The sequence below is a fragment of the Macaca mulatta genome, chromosome 15, assembly GCF_049350105.2.
Source record: "Macaca mulatta isolate MMU2019108-1 chromosome 15, T2T-MMU8v2.0, whole genome shotgun sequence".
Lineage (NCBI taxonomy): Eukaryota > Metazoa > Chordata > Mammalia > Primates > Cercopithecidae > Macaca > Macaca mulatta.
In genome coordinates this window covers 2,683,374-2,699,600 of record NC_133420.1, presented here as the reverse complement: position 1 = coordinate 2,699,600, position 16,227 = coordinate 2,683,374, and the positions used below count along the sequence as shown (strand labels likewise).

Sequence of the window (16,227 nt, the reverse complement as noted above, 5' to 3'; positions counted from 1 at the left end):
GGAGCCAGGGGGAAAACACAAAATAAACCACCTGCTACTAGAAACAGCCTCGCTGTCCTCAGGGAGCCGGTCCCGGGGCCAGCCTCGCTGTCCTCAAGGAGTCGATCCCGGGGCCAGCCTCGCTGGACTCAGGGAGTCGGTTCCAGGACCCCATGGACACCAAATCCAGGCACATTCAAGCCCCACAGGTGGACCTGCCGAACCTGCGTGTACAAAGAGTCGGCCCTCCGACACGCGTTTCACATGGCAGGAACGCTGTATTTTCTGCGTGTACAAAGAATCAGCCCGCCAACATGCGTTTCACGTGGCAGAACACTGTATTTTCTCCCTGAGTTTGGTTGAAAAAATCCACCTATAAGTTGACCCGCAAAGCTCAAGCTTGTGTTGGACAAGAGTCAACTGTATGCAATTGACACTGATTCCTACCAACAATATCCAAATCTTATCATGACCAGCTCGATAAAGAGAATGAGCAAAATTTAAAAACTAAAGCAGAGTGTTTTCCTGCGAGTTGGCGCACTGCGTAAGCCCTGTGGGAAAGACAACACTGGCTGCTGACCAAACTCCATCGGCCTCTTCCTCCGTCCTGAGGGCATCTTCCTCCATCCTGACAGCAGCCTGGGCTTACCTCAGTCCCAGGGCGGGGGAGGAGGACGCACTGTGCACCCTCCCAGCTCTCCTCCGCCCCTTCCCTCAGGCTGGCCCAAGAGCAGCCTGGACAGTCAGGTGCTCAGGACACCGAGCTGCCCCTCCTCGGCCCACAGCCTCAGGCCACCTGTCTCATCTGTGACTGAGAAACAGCTGCAGCTGGAGGCGGGAGGCGGGACATGCTGGGATCTACCCATGGCCAGGCCGAGCTGCTCTGATCACTCAAGCTTCACTTTCATCACTTGCTCTACCAAATAAACAAGAATAAAGTACGCCACGTCCTCCTTTGCACACACTCCCAAGCCTCCCATCCCACTTCCCAGCGCTGACCCCATAAGAACACTTTCTGCGCCTTTCCAGGTATTTTCTATCCTCCTCAAGCACAGAGCCACATTCAGAGTGAATTTTTTCTTTTTTTTAACAGAAATGGCACCAGGGCAGATAATGTTTTTTTGTACCATTTCTTTAGTTTCTTGGGCATTTTCCGCACCAGGACAGATGGGCTCTGCTCTCCTTCCTCCCCACCGAAAGCTGCCTCATAGCAGCCACACACAGAGCCGTAAGCCCTCGAAAGACTGTGGGTGTCTCGGGGTGCCCCACGTCCCCAAAGACCAAGGGGTCACAGATCCACACTGTCCAACAACACTTCAGACATGGCCTCGAGCCTGGGAACCCTGCTGGCCAGCCCAGGCCAGCAACAGAATAGAGGTGTGAGAGGTAACATTTGCACTTCTTAAAAAAAAAAAAAAAAAAAAAAAAAGGCAGATATTCAGTGCCACATTTAAAATGATCATGGTGGCCAGGCACAGTGGCTCATGTGTGTAATGTAAGCACTTTGGGAGGCCAAGGTTGGCAGATCACTTGAGGTCAGGAGTTCAAGACCAGCCTGGCCAACACGGTGAGACCCCTGTCTCTACTAAAAATACAAAAATTAGCTGGGCATGGTGGCAGGCACATGTAATCCCAGCTACTTGGGAGGCTGAGACACAAGATTCTCTTGAACCCTGGAAGCAGAGGTTACAGTGAACTGAAATTATGCCACTGCAATCCAGCCTGGGTGACAGAGCAAGACTCTGTCTCAAAAATAAAAATAATAAATAATAACAAAAGAAAAAATATATATGCATTCCTAGTCCCTTGGAGCTGCAGCAACAAAGCTGGTGATATATTTTGGGTGTTTCTAATCAATGTTTTCCATGAGCTACACTGCAAGTCTCAACCTTGACCCTGCTACAGTAATCATCTATTACAAATTAAAACAAGAGCCATAACTCTGTCTCCTACTAAAATATTCTAATTGAGACATGTTAACAGAATACATTTCTTTGGGTGAGAAAGTATCCACCAGGGTGGGGAACAGACGGCCCACCGATTGTGCTGTGGCCCTAACCACCAAGGACTCATGGATCATCCACAGCAAGGCTGGTGACTCAAAAAGAACACTAAATTGCTCTTTGACATTAATTCTTAAACCTTGAGAAACCAAAGTTCTCTTTGTAACAGACTTAAAAAAGGATGAAGTCAGAAGTAGCTCAGCAGAGATGCACCAACTCTTACCTGGGAGAGACACTCCTTGCTAATCACGTCTGGATTAACGGATGTGCTAAAAGCATCTCTTCCAACAGAGACACAGACTGCAAACAGGAATGCCATGAACACCTTCCCCAGATAACCCAGTCCTCACCCATCCACCCCTCAGGAGGTCCCCAGACAAGTCCAATAAGGAAATGACCCCACAGCAGATTCAGGTGCAGGCAGTGAGGGTAGTGGCGTCAGGGAATTCCGCCGTAAACCTTGGCAGCACGCAGGGAGGTGTACCTAGCTGGACAGGTGAAGTCAAAAGTGCAGGATGATCTGGCCATTCCAAATATGCAGGGCATTCCAATTTTGTTAAAACGAAACCCAGCCTTTGAAAAGGCCCGGACTTCCCACAATGGGTGGTATTTATAGTGTGGAGGGCACTGTAGAGAAGTTATCAGAGGGTTCATGACGGCAAGATCCACGGAGGCTCTGCCATGTGCCAGGCATGAGACAACTATTTACATAAAACACCTCATTTCACCCTACACAGAGTCCACAGACTGCTCCACAGTCTCCCAGGTAAGAGTTGGTGCATCTCTGCTGAGCTACTTCTGACTTCATCCTTTCTCAACTGCTTCATGTTTCACCCTACACAGAGTCCACAGACTGCCCCACATTTCACCCTACACAGAGTCCACAGACTGCCCCACATTTCACTCTACACAGAGTCCACAGACTGCCCCACATTTCACCCTACACAGAGTCCACAGACTGCTCCACATTTCACCCTACACAGAGTCCACAGACTGCCCCACATTTCACCCTACACAGAGTACAGAGACTGCTTCACAGAATACTACCAAAGGGGACCATCAAATGATCCCCAAGAAGTAATGAGCGCCTTAAAAGTAAGAAAGCCAACCTCCTCCCCCTCTCTTAACTCCCTCTCCTCATTTCCGCAGAACCAAAGAAATATGAAGGGCCAGTGACGCCCCACTGAAGAACGCTCTCCTGGTGGTTACACTCTGTACATAGGGAGCACAACCCTGCTCCGTGCTGCATGAGGCTACTATTCTATACTACACTAGTACGATCTGTTTGTTCTATTCGATACTATTCCATTCTCTATGATAGAATACTACAGCTTCACTCCATACTATAAAATACTGTACTATCTGTTCTATTCTATTCTATTTTCTTCTATACAGAAAGGAGTTAGCCAGCTTGCTGTAGGCAGACAGTAAGGGAAGGGTCCCAGAGAGCCTCCAGTCCATGTTTTGTGCAGATAGGGGGACTTGCACGGGGGGCTCGCCTAAACATGCTCACAGCAGACTAAGGGTCCCCATGCACACGAGGGAATGGGGTGAATATTTGCTCCTTAGACAGCGAGCCCAGCCCCATCAGCTTCTACATAAAAGCCCTTGTAGTCAACTGGGAAGGGGGCGACGAACAATCTACTCTCAGGACCCCTCTTTTCGCTGAGAGCTTAACTTTTAGCTTAACGAGTTCCACTGCACTCACTCTTCGATGTCCCCGTGCCTGTTTCTTCCTGGTCATTAGACAAGAACCTGGACCCAGCTGAGCTAAAGAGCAAAACTCCTGCATCAGTGCTACAGAACACTATCCTCTCTGTTCTGTGCCATGCGACTCTACTATTCCACACCACACTACGTAATATTAATACTATGCTGTGTGTTCTAATCTAGATTGTATTATGCTATGCAATACTACGTCATTAGTTCAACTGAATACTCTACAATACTATCCCACTTGTTCTATTCTAGACCATGTAATACGATTTTTCCTATTGTATACTATACTACATAATGTTACACTGTTTCTTCTATTCTATGCTACCCTATATAACATTATGCTATTTGTTCTATTCTGCGCTACTCTATATAATTCTATTCTGTTTGTTCCATTCTATACAATACCTTGCATCATTTTACCATGTTCCACGATACAAGAGTAGAGTCAGTTATACTTTCATAATCTCTTTTCCAAGCTCTTACCCAGTAAGAAATGTGATGTTTTACTATGCCTCACATAAATGCACATTTCATGATAATCAATGCCATTTCCTATGGTTGTAGGATTCTGTCTCTATGATTCTACTGATACGGCTTCTTTGGGCTTTTCTTTAAGTCCTTTGCAGTGTCTGGTTTCCTAGTGAAAAGATGACTAAGGTCCCGATAAGATCCTACAAAACCAGCATTCACACAGGCTCACCTGTGTGCACTCTGCTGGACTCCGTGTTGAAGGAGTGACAGGAAGACAGACGGCTGTCGGTGGATGGAAGGCAACAAGCACAGAATAGATTCCAGAACTGAGACAGGTACCAAGGCTCTGGCACAGCTGAGGGTCAATCCCAATTCTAGCCTCTCACAGAAAGGCAGAGGAGACTTAGCACAAAGAGCACGGAACTTTGCTTTAATAAAGCAAATGCTTACCATCCACTGTGAGGAGCTCAAGGAGAAATGGCAGTAGGCTCTACTAATAACTACTGCTTTAAAAAATGGAAGGGAGAGGGTACATTTTCACATGGGCCATGTGGAAAGTTGGCTGAACCTGCCGCTGGACCTGCCCCTGGACCTGCCGCTGGACCTCTTCCTGGACCTGATGCTGGACCTACCGCTGGACCTGATGCTGGACCTGACGCTGGACCTGCCCTTGGACCTGCCACTCGGTCTGCTATTGGACTGCTAACAAATGCTGCAGATTTTTATGGAGAGAAAAGTACAATGCGTCTGAGAGCAGCTGTCTGTCCCAGCTCTGGGAAGCCGGCACAAAAAGGAAGCAGCAGAGACGCTGGTATCATTCAGTGGGCAGAGTCAATGACCCTCCTCTGAGTCCAGCAAAGCTCAACCTGCATGTCTGCAACTAGAAATACCAATCATAAGCCAGACCTCCTGGCAAATACCATTGACCCGCTGTAATTCTGTGTGGTGTATTATGTCCCATGTACAGGAAATCATTCACAAAGCCTTTAACCAGGAAGTACTAACATGACTTTTAATGCAATATAACAGCTTTGCACCCATTTAACATATATTTAACCCCAGTGGTATATTTAAATATATATTTTATAGAACATCAGGCATGTTTACCTAATGGCTCGAACTTTCACAATGTCTCTCTCCCTGAGAGGACAGCGGAGGATCCCATGCACTGTCTCCAGGAACATGCCCCTCCCAGAGAGGATTCACAAATCAAATGTGCACATGCATGCATGCACAGACACATATCACACACACACATACACATGGACACGCACACCTACATGCAATACATACATTCACACATGCACACACATTCACATAATCACATAATACCACCACATAACACATGCATACACATACACACAACACTCAAACACACACGCACAAACATACAACACTCAAACACACACGCACAAGCATACACACAACACTCAAACACACATGCATATACGTACACATTCTGACACACATACATATGTAAATGCGTAGACGTAACATGCACAAATATACATGTATAACTATATACACATGAGCATCCATTCATGCCTACTTGCACATATGTGCAGTCGTGCCTAAACATGTAACACATGCACACACATACATGCAACACAAATACACATGCACACATATACACATGCATGCACATGTACATTACACGCAAAGGCACACATACATGCACAACACATATACATGCAATATACACTTTCATACACATAAATGCAAACACACATACTTATATACATCCCTCAAAGACCCCATTATTCAATTCTAAACAAAGTGGTTTATCCCCCAAATGTACCTTCCCGTAATTAACAAGCTCTACTGCACATTTCTTGTTTCAAATAATGAGGTCTCACACACAGCACACACACATTTATACTCCAATACGTGTGAACATATAAATAGAAATAGGCACATGGGCACGAAGACCCTCTTCTGTAAAGGTATTCTCAAACTTGAACTGAACGAATTCTGCTAATTATAGTCAGAGTCAGCAAAGATATATATTTGACCTCGGAATGAATATACTCGTTCTTTTCGTTACCCCTGGCAACAGCAAGAATGTAAAACAGAGTTGTGCGATACCATGTCACTTATTCAATCCCACTTCCTGGGATCTGACCCACTTGGAATAGCGTTTCTGTCTGAGTGATTTCCTTCTGACTGAAATCATGAGATAATTCCTTCTCTTCCTGCTTTCTCTTTCCCAGGCCTTTTCACTGCCCTTTCATCATCTCGGAAACTAAATCATACTTGTCAAAATGGAACGCAAAGAAACAGCCTTAGGAGAGAATCCCACAATGGAATGGACCCAAGAGAGGAAAAAATATTCTTTTTGAAAATGTACAAAAGGAAAAGTCAAGAGGCCTGGGTTCCCTCTCATGACAGAAACAGACGTCAGCATAGCAGGTCGCTCAGCACAGTTCAGCTCTGTGTATGAAACAGAGATTCTAGTCCTTGTCCCTGTTTCAAGTTCTGTGTATGAAACAGATTCTAGCCCTTGTCCCTGTTTCATGATGTTGCAGTGAAGGTAACAAAACAGACAAAGGGCACAGGCTGCAGAAAAGGATTTTAAAAGGATGACTTTTAAAATGTGAGCCTGCTTTTCAAGGGCACAATGAGGACATTTTCAAGTATATTAAAGCTGATTTATAAGAGATGGGTATAAAGACTCTACAAGGTCATTAGACTTTAGACTTACAAAGAAAACAAATCACATTCTCCTAGCATCACCAGTCAGGTGTTCCACAAATACTAAGAATAGCCACTGCAACGGGGTCCACTATGAGGGGTCAAAACATAACCCATGAAGCATGGCCGAGAGCTCCTATAACCTGATTTCTAGGAATCTAATTTTAAACATCCTCACAGCTAGCACATCACAAAACTACAGAGCTCCAAATGCTGTAACACAAGTGCTAACAACACCTAGCCAAAAATATACGAGGCATTTCAGGCAAAAATCCCAGAATCAGAAGAACACAAGTTTTCTAAGTTCTTCAAAAGCCGGTGCTGGTTGAGGCTCTTCTGCAGACTTCAACAAAAGACACGCTAGAATTAGCCATTGACGGTAACCCTGAGTCAACACGCACAGTGTTCGGAAAAGCACAAGGCCTGCTCCGGCTTGAGACCCTGGGAACTTTCTCTGGACCGCACCGAGTGGACGACTTTGAGAACTCAAAATAACCAACAACCAGTCCATGAACAGGGAAAGAAGACTGCAGCCTCCCTGGGGACCTGGCTCCATGCCTGCCACCTTTCTTCCGGATACCTTTGCCCTTCCTGGCTCCCTCCTCCACCTGGAGATGCTCTGGGTTCAGGCCCCTCTCCAGTTGTGTCTCGGTCCACAGCTGGCTACCTGTGTGAAGCACCAGGCCTTGAAGGACCATCTCCACCTGCTTCCTGCACTCACTTCCCACCCAGTTCCACCATGACACCCAGGCTCTGGCTGCTCTCAGGGATCAGGGCCGCCAGGCTCCCCTCACAGGCTCCAACTGGAGTCCTGCCCCCTGGTTTTCAGCAACACTTGGGACTTTCTCCTGGAAACTCTCGGCTCTGGGCTTTCGTGAACTGCGCCATCCAGCTCTTCTCTGGACTCTAAGCAGGGCCTTCTCTGGGTCTTCCAACCCTTCCTCCATTTCCAAATGTGGGCTTTCCTTTGGCCTCCTCTCTCCAGACATGCACGCCTCACACGCTGGCTACTTGACGTGCACTTCTACCTAAGAGGCTCCCAAATGCTCCCTGCTCCAGATTTCCCCCAAGCCTCCTCCTGTATTTCCAAACTTGCAGCTTGCAGTGGTGTCTCTAAGTATCTCTGAGTCAGGTCCACACTTGCTTCTCCTGATTTCCGGCAAAGCGCAACGGCGACCTCGGGGTGCAGACTCGCAGCTTTATCCGCCTTCCTGTACTCCCTCTTCCCCTCCTGACCCAGGCACCGAATTGCTCAGCTCACTGGCTGCCTTCTCTCCTCCTCCGGCCACAGCGAGTGCCCTGCATGAGCCTGCCCTGTCACCCCCCGGCTCCACGGCATGCCGCACATCAGAGACACGATTCTCTCCGAAACCCTCAGTGGTTCCCTAGTATCCCACAGGTAAGGACTTCCACATTCTGGCCCCAATCTAACTTTCTGGCCTCAGATATGCACATGCATATTTTATCTATGCAAAGAGAGTACAGGTCTCACACCCGCTCTCATTCCTGGGCTCCTAGTTCCTCTTAAAGGTGCTGTATGAGGTACCTATGCACTTTCCAAACACTAACTGAATATGCGCTTGGAGAACACTTACTTGATAATTTTGTGGCATTGTCGGATAACGTGGACAAAGTGAGAACTACGCAGGTGTGTGGATGCTGCCTTGCCCAGACCTCACTTACCCAGACACTCCCAGATGCTCAAGGTGACCAGCCCTATTGGTGCACAGGCAGGCACAGGCTGCACCCCCACAGCTGGGCCCCACGAGCTGAACTATAATTACGAAGCTGCTGTTTGCTCCTAAATCTGTTTATGCTGGTGCATTTCTTACACATTACTGAAACCAATAAAGTATGACTCCAAAGAGTGAATAATTGTATGAAAACTAAGTTGGATGCCTTTCAAAGACTTAATATAGGGGAATTTTTTTTTCATTTTAATCTTTTTAAAATTGCTGTCAAATTAGGTGTGAGCAAAAAATATATACAATGTTTGAGGAAATAATTTTTAACGGTTTCATATCTAACATACCTTGCTTCTCTTGTGTTGCCTATTCTCTTCTAGAAGAATAAAAACTGTGGCAGGCCTGCGATGGCTGTGGTTGAGGAAAGAGGCCACAGCCACAGCCAGCAGAACCATGCTCAGCAGCAGCCTAGCCCCGCGTGGAAGAGGCGTGAACACCCTCGGGAGAGGTGGATGTGCACTAACGGTTCCCAGCTCTGACCTCTTTGATTAACTGAATGCAGTGATTGGTTTTATCTGAACGTCAGACAAAAGGGTGTCTACGTCCAGGAAAGACTCTAAACACTCTGGACGCTGCTGGGGCAGATGGTGACCTTGACCCAGTGATACCACTCTCCAGTGGGCAGCCAACCCAGTCTCCTAATCGTAAAGGACATTCATCGCAACACTACGAAAAAGAAACACTACAGTTCTGACCCAGAAAAGTGAAATGTAAAACATAAAATGCACAGGTTCTAACTAAGAGGCAGACAGACCGGGCACGGTGGCTCACGCCTGTAATCCCAACCCCTTGGAAGGCCAAGGCGGGTGGATCACTTGAGGTCACGAGTTCGAGACCAGCCTGGTCAACATGGTGAAACCCCATCTCTACTAAAAATGCAAAAATTACCCAGATGTGGTGGCGGGCACCTGTAATCCCAGCTACCTAGGAGGCTGAAGCAGGAGAATTGCTTGAACCTGGGAGGTGGAGGTTGCAGTGAGCCAAGATCACACCACCGCACTCTAGCCTGGGCAACTCCTTCTCAAAAAAACATAACGTAAAATAAAATAAAAGGCAGACAAACAAAGGAGATTTCCTCTGATCTTAAAAACAGAAGTATTTGTTTCACAGCGTGGATAATTGAAGATCTGCATAGAAATCACCTAGGGTCCCGCCCTCCCTCACAACAGACTGGGATAGAGGGAAGGAGGGCAGGAGGTGGGCCCCTTGTCCACGAAAGCCTCCTCCCACCCCATCCCCTTCCTCAGGAGGGCGGCCTGCCCAGTGCAGGCTCCCTTCTCCCCAGGTAAGACCCTGGCGTCTCTACAGGAACACCCACCTCCCTTCCCTGCAATCCACTCCAGCTGCTCACGGCCAGTCAAGGGGGGGCGCTCTTCAGAGAGGAGCAAACGGTTTGGAGGACAGCCTGAACTCCAACGTCCCAAGCGTGGCTTGCCAGGAAGCACAGAGGAAGGATGCAGGTCCCGAGAAGGAGGAGGCGCAGGAGGACGATGAGAGAGAAGAGAGAGAGACAAGAGAGGCAGACTGCCCAGCGGGGGGCTGAGCACAGGACCTGGCTGAGGTCTCCTGGGGAGGGGCAGAGGCAAACAGGCTGCTGCTTCTAGGCTGCTCGGGAAGATACAAGCTCGAAGGGGCTGCAAGGCAGGACTCACTGAGGAGCAGTCATGTGGATGCCCCGCCTCTCACATGGCACACACTGACAACATGCAACTCACATGCAACACAACACAACACGCATGTACAATGTGCTTATACAACACTGACAACACACACTGCACACAAACACACACAACCTATACAACACATACCCAATACATGCAACTCACAACACAATGTGCATTTATAACACACTCATACGACACATAACCAATACATGCAACTCACAACACAACATGTGCGTACAACACACTCATACACACATACAGCACACGTAAGTTACATACAACACAACACGCATGAACAATGCACTCATACAGCACACACAACACACAACTCACATACAACATGCACATGCAACACACTCATACAACACACAACACTCATACAACACACAACACACGTAACTCACAACACAACATGCACACACAACACTCATACAACATACATACAATACATGCAACTCACAACATACACATACAACACACTCATACAGCTCACGTACAACACATGCAACTCACGTTCAACACAACATGCACGTACAACACACTCGTACAACACAACACTCATACAATGTACACACAATACATGCAACTCACAACACAACATACACATACAATACACTCATACAACACATACAACACATGCAACTCACGCACAACACAGCATGCACGTACAACACTCATACAACATATAACACATACAACATACACACAACACACGCAACTCAACACAAATACATGTACAATTCACTCACAACACACAACACTCATACAACACACAACACATGCAACACATAAACACATGTACAACACACTGATACAACACACAACACTCATACATCACACACAATACATGCAACTCATATACGACATACACATACACACATACAACACACAACACTCATACAATATACAAAGCATGCAACTCACAAATACACGTACAACACACTCATACAACACACAACACTCAAACATACAATAAGTGCAACTCAACACAATATGCACATACAACACACATACAACCCCTGCAACTCACATACAACACAACACACTCATACAACACATTCATACAACACACACTATACAGATTCTAAGTATGAAATAGAAAACAGCACACGCACAGTTTCTAAATTTGATGAAAGCTTTTTTCAAGAAAGTCGTCCAACATTCAAACTGGTACCATGTCCTCATTTTCAGCTGCTGTTCAGATTCAAGCATTTTTATCATCTACTCTATGAATTATAATAATACAGCATAAACCCATTTTTCATTTTACACCCACTTTGCTGTGGGGTGCTCCAAAACAGGGGCCAGGAGCCTCAGAGTCGTCCCTCGGAACAAAACACAACCGACACTCAGAGGCCAGGAAGGGAACTCGGGGTGGTGACACACACTCTCTCATCTGCAGAGTTCTGCTTCAAATACTTTACACGTAACCAGGGCTGGAACGGGTTGGTGAGGGTACAGACATGGCAAACTGAGAAGAAACTGGCAGGTGGAGAAAGATCAGTCAAAATCCAAGGAAAAATGCTGAACATTTTCCACAAATAGTTCACACAACAGATGATACTCAGGCTACTGAAAGTTTATTGAGAGGGGTCTTGCTCCAAAGAAAAAGTTCTCTCCCAAAGTTATCAAAGTTTCACAGCAGGCACCTGCCCCCAACACACCATCTTCCGAGGGCCTAGGAGTCAAAAAGAAGGTAAGACAGTAGTAAGGGTACAGGGGGAGGAGAGCGGGAGGGGACCGAGAACTCGGAACCAAGAGATGGGCGGACACTGAATGCCTGACTCCAAGGTTATCACCTCAGAAAACAAGTCTGTTTAAGTCCGTAGTAACAGTGTTAGTACTTTCACTGAACCTGCACTCAACACTGGAGAACCTCCCTGTGTTATGAAGACGATCTGAAAAATAACATTAATTCACAACGTAGAGTGATGATTCAGCCACAGAAAATAAAACTGACATAATCCACTACAAGTCACACTATGTCTTTCTTTAAGACTGGTTTATGATGCAGAAAAGAGGCAGTTTGAGATCTAAAATACTTAAACTGGCAAACACCTTGTTTCCCTGAATTCTCACAACCGTGGCATCAGCTAGAGTAAGACAGAGTGGTTTTCAGAGCTTCCAGAACAGCAGAACAGATCAATCATAAATATGCAAAAGTGATCTGAAAATAGAATTAATTAATATTCCACGTTTTGGCTTAAACTAGTCATGTGATTTCCAATAAGTGGGAAACATTCACACCAATTTTTATAAGAAAGTTCAATGTGAACACATAGTACAGAACATTGCCTTTGTTTTGGAATTTATTTATTTAATATGACAATTTCATTTGTATTTAGTTATTCCTGATGTTGAATGCTCATCTTTATTAATGATGAGCTACCCATTTTCTGACTGAGGAAACAGAAAATTGTCACTGCCTAACAGCAATACTCAAAACAGCCTGTATGAAAGGAAAAGGTATATCTGTGTGCACACAGATGCATACACATGCATACACGTACCTATACATGTACACACGTGTGTACATATGTGCATACACATACACACATACACGTGTATGCACGTGCACACGTGCATGCACATGTACACGTGTGTGCATGAGCGCACATGCATGCACACACACGCACATACATGCATACACACGCATATGCACATACACGTACACTCATATACACACATACATATACACACGTACACATGCACACACATACATGCATATACACGTGCACATGGACACGTGGACACGCACATACACACGCATACACACATGCACACACATGCATGCGTACATGCATACGTAAGTATCATCTCAGGTACGTGGATTCAAAATTCTGATGCAAACGAATAATTACAAAACAGGGTAGGGTGTCAACAAGTGAGAATTGAGATGAAAGTTCTGATATGTTCCAGAGACAATACGGGAGGTCGTCACATCACATAAATATCTTACCCATTTTAAACGTGACAATTCCTGCCAACATCGGCCTGGATTAAGATGATTTCATTGACATAAGGAACAGAAAATATAATATTTATTCTAATGAGATTCTGTAATCATTACATTATTTTCACAATTATAAGTAATCACTAAATAACTTCCTCCCAAGGATCTAAAAATAAAAATAAGATAACAAAAGAAGGTCACAGTCCTGACAGCTTTATCATGCAAATCACAACTGTGAAAATTAAGCACGTTTTTGAGACTATGCCCTCCTCAAATATCCTTCCTGGAATTTTGTACCAGTAATGGCTGGTAATTCATTGTTATACCAGCTGGAAAGTATATCATTTGGGGTATGTGAAGTAAACATGTAAAGAGAAATGACCACACACACCTGAAACCAGGCCTCATTTCACAACTGTTTCCTACTTTCGATTTGCTTAGTTTACTTCATGAGGTATCTCGAGGAGAGAAAGCAGAGCTGGGATCTGCCCTGAGGCTGCTTCGGGAAGAGCTGGGTGGGCACCAAGACCCTCAGGCCGAGGGCTGAGCTGCGTGGCTATGACCCCATCACTGCAGCTCCCCAAGCGTGTGTCCCTGTGTGTCACGCAAACCCCTGCCACACAGGTGACACACGCCACACGCCTGACACAGGCTCAGCACACAGGGAGCTGCAGGGGCCTTTGAAAGCAGTATGCTGAGAATAGATAGGGCTCAAGGACAGTATCTCCAATTGAACTTTTAATGAACTCCCGTAGGCGCCAAGAAGGCGGGCAGATAAGGAAGAGCATAGAAACAAAGAACTGAGTAGAAGGTTACATCTGGGAAAAGAAAGTTTGTTTTGCATTGCATTCTTTCTGCTGACGTGGGGTTTATGGAGTATAAATAAAGTGAGGCGGAGGCTCTGAGCGCGGCCGCCATGTTCTCTGTGTGTCTTTGTCTTTTGTGTGTTCTTTCATTCTCCACCACCCCCGGCACGGACCCCAACAAGTGGCGCAGCGAGCAGGGTCAGCACGGGTGAGTAGGGGAGAACAAGAAGGGGAACCCCCTAGGGGCGGGTAAGGCCCGGATATTGTTAAGGGGAACCTTCTTAAGCTTTCATTATGGGGAATTCCATCTCTCTGGCCTCAGAATATTTACGGCTGTTTCAAGGACTGTTGCTGTCTATAGGAGTAAAAGTGAAAGAAAAAGACTTTGAAGTGATGGTTTGCCCATGTTGAACAACATTGTTACTGGTTTCAGTATCAGACTAAAGTGCAGCTGAATCGCAGAGAATGGTTACAGGTAGTAAAAACTCTGCTTAGAGCTCTCCAGTTAGGGGATATTATGCCTCTAAAATTGTGGACCTTGTGTGACTCTATCACTCAGACATTAGAGTTACTTGAGACTGATTCAGAGTGTGGTAATGTAGCCACAGGAGGAAAGATATCTGAGGATTTGGAAAAAATAAAAATAAAATAAATCTGAAATGGAGCCCATTTGTGCCAGGATAACAGAGGATGGGGGGGGGGTAGCAAAAGGGGGAGAAGAGAAAAAGCCAGCTCTTCCTTCTTCTAAGGGAAATTCTGACATGCAGTGTATTATGGAAATGCTTCAACAAATATTACAGATATATTCTTCTAATTCACCTTTGCGAGCTTTCCCTGTTTCTTTTCCTTCTGCCCTGTTAAAAGAGGATTTTCCAGTGCCTCCAACCCCCCGGCTTCCTTATCTTTACCTTTGTTTGGCAAAGTTGAAGCCCTGTTCACATCAGACATACTTTAAATTTATACTAAACACCTGTTTAATATGTTAAAACCAGTGTATATGTATATCTTATTGTTTGTTAAAATATTATGAGTATTTCAATAGTCAATAAATAAACACATTAATATTAACTATTAATATTAATATAGTATTAATAACCCCAGCTAGGAAATTGTTATGTTATAGGGGTGCATAGGTTCCACCAATTTACACTCCAAACAGAAGTTGAATATTCGAGCTGCTTAATACATTAACTACCTCTTGATATTTTCTGTGTTTTTAAATTTTAACCATTGTATTGTGTATGTAATGATTCTCAATTTGGTATTAATATACATATTTCCTAGTGAGTAATGATGTTAGACATATAGGTTTATTGTCATTTCTTTGTTCTGCTACTTTTGGTTGGGTTATTTGCCTTTTCTTATTAATATGTTGAGATTCTTTATATTTGGGGATATGAGTATTATTATATATTATATATACTTTTAATTAAAAAAAATTTAAGGAGCTGGATCTGTTTCCAATTATTTGTGCTTCTTTTGCTCCTAATGCTCAGTTTTCAAATGGTGGCAATAATGTCCAATTTAATGCCTTACAAATTAAATTTTTAAAAAGAAATGAAAGCTGCCATTTCTAACTATGGACCTCAATCTCCTTTTATCCTTGGTCTTCTTGATATTTTTCATCAGAAAATTTGATAATTCCTATAGACTGGAAGACTTTGGGGAAGGCTTTTCTTGATCGTTCTCAGTGGTTACAATTGCACAGCTGGTAAATGAACAAGGCACATGTATAGGCTAGAAAAAATGTTATGTGTGATCCCCCTGGACCCACTGAGGAACAACTCACAGGCACGGACCAATATGCTACTCTTAATGCTCAGGCTGGTTTAGATGATGTTGCCTTTACTCAAATCAAGACTTTGTTTTTAAGGGCCTGAAATAAGGTAGAGATAACAGGAAAATGTTCCCTTTCCTCTGTGAAGATTTTACAGGGCACAAATGAACTATATTCAGATTTCGTAGCCCGTCTTCAGGATGCTGTCTTCAAAATTGTGGGTGCTGGCCTTGCTTCAAAAATTGTGTTATAAACATTGTCTTTTAAAAATGCTTATGCTGACTGTTAAAAATTGTTAAAATCGTTAAAGGCCAATGGGGCCAATTTAGATAAATATATTAAAACTTGTGTTAGTGTTGGAGGGGCTATTTATGATGCTCAATTATTTGCTGGAGCTTTGTCTAAAGCCTTAAAAGGAA

At 44.8% G+C, this 16,227-nt stretch overlaps 1 long non-coding RNA gene across 1 annotated transcript in view; it reads right to left on the bottom strand.

Annotated features, from left to right (window-relative positions):
- LOC144334916 (uncharacterized) overlaps positions 1 to 16,227 on the bottom strand; it is a 119,083-nt gene that overhangs the window by 92,375 nt on the left and 10,481 nt on the right. Inside the window, exon 2 of the long non-coding RNA XR_013405174.1 lies at positions 13,232 to 13,266. This is a non-coding gene — a long non-coding RNA (uncharacterized LOC144334916). The remainder of the gene's footprint in view (positions 1 to 13,231; positions 13,267 to 16,227) is intronic.